Source organism: Lactuca saligna, chromosome 3, assembly GCF_052625555.1.
Source record: "Lactuca saligna cultivar CGN05327 chromosome 3, ASM5262555v1, whole genome shotgun sequence".
NCBI classification, from domain to species: domain Eukaryota; kingdom Viridiplantae; phylum Streptophyta; class Magnoliopsida; order Asterales; family Asteraceae; genus Lactuca; species Lactuca saligna.
In genome coordinates, this window is record NC_136419.1 from 114385698 (window position 1) to 114391697 (window position 6000).

Sequence of the window (6000 nt, forward strand, 5' to 3'; positions counted from 1 at the left end):
GTCCTATGTTTATTCAAATGTGACAAATTATGCCCCTCGTGTTTTACCTTTTTGCTATTGAATAACGTTCTATTAGTTTCTAAGACAATTAAGATCAACAAAGAGCTATGCATGTACCCTTCTTTCTTATAAATAAAAATGTATGTGTTGTGTAAATAATTTGATGATCAAATAAATTATCAAAATGATCCCATTTTAGGATTTTCCTTCTTGGATATAACATCACCAACCAAAATTAAACAAGGGTATTTTCGTCTTTTTTGATATATATGGTCAATTTCAAAGTTGGTTAGCATAGTTTGACGTTTTTACAATTGGGTGTCGTATATAAAATTCTTTTGAAAACTTCGATGACTTACTTGCTGATTTATTATTATCCATTTAATTTAGTATAGTTTCATATAGGATATTCTTTTATAAATAAAGAATTTCAGTTAACTTACAATGGTAATCATTAAAGGATTCGAATCGATAATATGTAAGAAAAAGTTTGATGAACCAATAACTCGTGAAGTCAACATCTTGGAAAAAGTGTGGAATCATAATTTCCACATTTATGTGAGTTCAAGACTCAATGTGGATCAAGTTTTTAGTATTTAATTACTTTAATATTATAATATTTAAAGTCACATTTATTTCTTTATATGTGATAGCTTTAATATTCAACGTCACATTTATTTCTTTATATGTGATAGCTTTTAGTTTTATGTATTAAAGATGTGTAGACTTTAATCGTATTCTTACAAGGAATCTGATCGGGTATTTTTCATCCACTTCACCATTTCTATCATTCAATCTTAAAATAATAATAATAATAAATTGTAAAATTGGTCTCTAATATCTTAAAAACTATAGTTTGAGTCCTTTTTATTTTATTTGAAGTCAATCTAAAATTGAAACTTTTGTGCATATTTGGTCTTTGTGGTATCCAAAAGATTGCAAATTTAATCACTCAAGTTAACTGTCGTCTAAACATATTCAAATGTATTTTTGGTGGGATAACAAGGAACCAAATTTGTATGGAAGTTTGATTGGAGTGACCATACGAATGAGAAAAAAAAAAAAAAAAAAAAAAATTCAAAGTGCATTTTTCTCAGGATACCACATGGATTGGTTTTACAATTTATTCATCTTTTAACAATACATAATTTTTTTAAAACTTTTTCAAAACAAGAAAAAACCAAAAGCTATAGTTTATTTAGGGAGTGTTGTTTTGTTTTGTTTTTTCTAATTAATAAAAGTGCTTATTAATTTAATTTATCCAGTGATAAAATTAACTTTTATAAAAAAAATATTTAGATTAACTTATGCTGTACCAAAACATAATAAGATAATAAGTTGTTTTTAGTGTTTAGCAAATTATGTTTATATGTGTAAAATGATAATTTTTTTTTTTACATATTATTGATATTTATTTTATTTTTTTAATATGTTTTAGCCTTTGTCATTTATAATACAATATTTGATAGAAATTTAATATCAATAACATTTTTGTATGTCGTCAAATAACAATTCATATTATTGGGTGGAAAATGTATTATGGTTCATAAGTTGTAATAAGCAAATTATAAACACCAAGTATAACCTTTTATATTTCTGTTTTAGGGAAGCAAAATAATAAAAAGATCATATAACTTATATTGTATTTATTTAAATAAAATAAATCCAATACACTTATTACCATATTCCTTCATCAAAATTTGTGGGATCATGAGAATTGTGATAGCAACATGTATATTTCTTGGGTCGATGTATGCATGCGTATAAAAGAATAAATGTATCGTGAATATATATTTTTTGGAAACGGTAAATTGTATTAAAATGAACCCCGACTAGCAAGTAACTAGCAAGGTAACATGAGTACAAAAACAAAGCAAAAGTTTTTCATGGAAACAGACACATGAAGTAGAAATTAAAAATGAAATGGAGAAGAGATCCGGTTTTCCCAATCACAAACTCCTTTGCTCGTGCACTTATCCAAAAGAATATGAATGACTTAATGGCCCCGGCACCATAAGTGGGATTTTGGAACATTCCATTGAACACCCAATCATTTCTAAATTTCCACATAATCCAGATTAAGCCATGACAGATGGTGATGAATCTCATTCGCTTCCTTTGGGGCATCTTCCCCAGTTTTCTGCAAATACAATTAAATCTCCACCTGATGTGAAAGACTCCTGTTGTAAGCCGCACCGAGTGAATATTACCTTCCCGACCTCGCAAGCAAATGAACAATGTATAAGAATGTGGTCAAAGCATTCTATTCCATTAACACAAGCACCACATTTGTCATTTTCGATGTTAACTCCTTTACATCTAAGTGCCACTGCAGATGAGATCTTCCTTTGTATCGCTTGCCATATGAAACAATTAACTTTGATCTGGGATATCTTATTTCATTTAAAAGTTGGTAAGATACAATTGGGGAATAATAATTGTTCTAGTTTTCTCCTTAGCGTGCTCACTGTGAATTGGATGCTTTTGTCTATTGTACAAGTCTAATGATCTTCTCTCGGTGCCAAATGTACCGTTGCTAAATCATTAATGAGATTATTCATGTAATGCGATTCCCTGTCTTCATCCACACTGATTTCCAGTGAGCTTCAAACTGATTATTAACAATCCTATGAGCCACTGTACATTTCTTTCTAGATTCCAACTAAAAAGGGATGGATATTTTTCGCCAAGTGTAACCGAACATAGCCATTTGTCGTACCAATAAGTTGTATTTTCATTGGATTTAATGTGTAATTGGAAAATATTCGTAGTTTCTAAACCAAATTTTTTGAGATCATTTTTGCAAGCTGCAATGTTGTTCTATACTCCTCTTATTTTTTTGGTTTGAGAGATACTCATGAGGTTTGTTGTAAAGATTATGAATTCCTTTTATAACATTGACTTGAAGTGAATACTACTTAGTTTTCAAGCGCCACCACCATTTTACTAGCAGACTAGTGTTCAAGGTACGAATAGTTCCCACACCTAGACCACCTTCAGATTTGGGAGCGACGACTTTGTCCCAAGACACCTAATGAATTTTCCCTTTACTTTTATCTCCACCCCATAGAAATCTCCATCTTGTTTGATCAATCTTTTCCATGACAGCCACCGGGGCTTTAAAAAGAGAGAAAAAAAATATATGGGAAGGTTCCCCAATACCGAACTGATTAATGTCACTCCTCCCCCGAATGAGAGTGTCTTTGATTTCCAAGAAGATAGCTTAGATTGGAATTTATTTATGATTGTTTTCCAACTTTTGTTTAGATTCATATTTTCCCCAACTGGAACTCTGAGGTAATTGAAAGGAAGTGAACGCGCTTCACATCCAAGAATGCTAGCCCAATTCTCAGTCTCCTTAACAGAAGCACCAATTCAAAATACTTTTGATTTGTGAAAATTGAATTTAAGGCCCGAAGATGCATTGGAACGTTTTAAAATATTGGCTAAATGTTTTAGGTTGGATCTAGACCATTTCCCCTACGAATAAAGCACCATCCGCATAGAACATGTATGATAGGATGGGACCATGATTTGGGATTTGGATACCTTTAAAGATACCCTTTCCTTTGCAGCCTCAAGCACTACATTAAGGCCTTCCATGGCTATGATGAAGAGGAAAGGGGATCCCCTTGACGAACACCTTTAGATATTCGAAACTTACATGTTGGTGAACCATTGATTAACACTGAAGTCCGGGAGGAATTAAGGTTACCGTGCACCTATTATCTCCATTTACTGCCGAAGCCTATTTGTGAGAGTACCGAGTCGAGGTAATCCCGGTTGATGGAATCAAATGCTTTGTCAAAGTCTACTTTAAACATCAAAATCTTTCTTTGACCACCTTTGACCAGGAGAGTAACTCATTTATCATTAGTGGACCATCTAATATACTTTTGCCTTCCATATAAGCTGATTGTACATCCCCGCTAAGATCTCCAACGACTGATTTAATTATGATGGCTAGGATTTTTGAGATGATTTTAGACATGCATCCCTAAGGTTGATGGGGCGGTAATTGGAGAGAGAGAGAGAGAGAGAGAGAGAGAGAGAGAGAGAGAGAGAGATGGGATCTTTGATCTTAGGGATTAGAGATATGAAAGTTGAATTACAACCTCTTGCAAGGGTCCCAAACTTGTCAAGTGAAGAACAAATTGCATGACATTGTATTTGATTGTCTCCCAGTAAGTCTTTATAAATTTAAAGGTTAGGCCATCGGGTCCATGAGCCTTCTCACTTCTGCATGCCCATACTACGTTTTTTACTTCTTTATAACTAAACGGAGCTTCAAGTTTGATCGCTTGCATCATGGAAAGGGATTTGAAGTAAGGTCTTATAAGTTTGGGTCTCGAAATCTTTGGTCTTCATAAATTTGTTTTTGAAAAACCGAAAAGCTGCGACTTTGACTTCATTGGCTTCTCAAGTCCACTTTCCATTTAACAATAGACCATTACTTCTTTTACACTTGTTCTTAATGTTAATAAAACCGTGAAATAATTTTTTATTTTCGTCTCCATCAACATTCCATTTCACCCGAGCCTTCGTTTCAGATCCATTACTACTAGTTTTTCTACTTCTAATATCTTTTGTAAACCATGGTTCCTGGCTTCTAATTTGTGATCAGTAAAAGTTCGTGACTCAAATATTTTTCAATCGAAGCCACCTCCAATTTAATTTTTGACATCTCCTGATTTGAATATTCATCTGATTTTTTCTTCCAGATTTGATTTCGCTTTTTAGAAATCTGATTTTTGCAGCGAGATATGCATCCGGATTGCCATACCCGTGAAATTCTTCCCATGCTTTCTTAACAGTAAGGTCGAACACATCTTTTAGTAACCATGAGTTAAATAAATTGAAAGGTGGAGATCCATAGTCTGTGGATATACTGATAAGGTGATTGGAGAATGATCGGATAACTCACGTGGGTGTGTTGTGACTCCAAGTGACGAAAAGGCTGCAGGGAAATTTGGGAATGCTAGGAACCTGTCCAATTAGCTCAATTTTGCACCAACGTTGGACATGTACATATAGATTTTGGCTGACATCCTAAAATCTTGTAACTCTGAATCCCGAATAATCTTGTTAAAGTAGAGGGCACTCACCGGACAAAAGTTTGAGTTAAATCTTTCTTCAGCTCTTCGTACTACATTAAAATCGCCAAAAATGGTCCAATCACCAGGATTTGTATTTTTGATGGTTGCTAAATCATGCCATAATTTCTTTTGTTCATTAGGGCTATGAGGCCCGTAGATGTTTGCCAGTATGCTGTCCCCATCTATTCCAACTCATTTGCCAATGATTATAAGATAATGTCTAGATTTAATAGTCTCTTTTTTGGAAAAATAGTTGTTGTTTTGGGCCCGTAGATGTTTAGGTCCACCGCTACAGTTCGGATTGGAATATATTTCATTATTTTGGACCTAATTGGATGTGAATGAGAATTTCATATTATTGTTGGGGAATGGCCCAAAATAACCAAGTGGAACTAAATTCTCCAATGACCTAAGAGTGTAAGTTACCAGTGGCCCATTTATAGGGGTGTAGGCATCACGTTCTTGATTTGATCTAGAATCCTTGTTGGGCACTTCATGCAACGTTCCTGTTTTAGGATCAGTTAATGCCTTATTACACGTATTCTTGTAATTTGGATCCAACGGTGCATTGATTGGAGACTTTTCGATTCCTCTGTTTACTGGTTTCTTTGTCGGGGATAGTGTTGCGGCCGCTGAAGATTGATGATCGGTCGGCTGGAAGTCAATCTTCGCCATGTCCACCGGTCAAATTTCTCCTTCTTCTGGTTCTTCCAGCTCCTCCTCCATCCAAGTTTTTGAAATTGTTTCCATGTTATCATCATCCTCCTCCGAGTCATCTACCTTGTCGAATGGAGCGGGTTTGAATGGAGACCAGTCGTCAGTGTACTCCACGACGCTAACCTTGAATTCATGTCCATTTGAGTTAACGATGATTTCGTCATTGATCCATCTCCTTGCTGAAGTG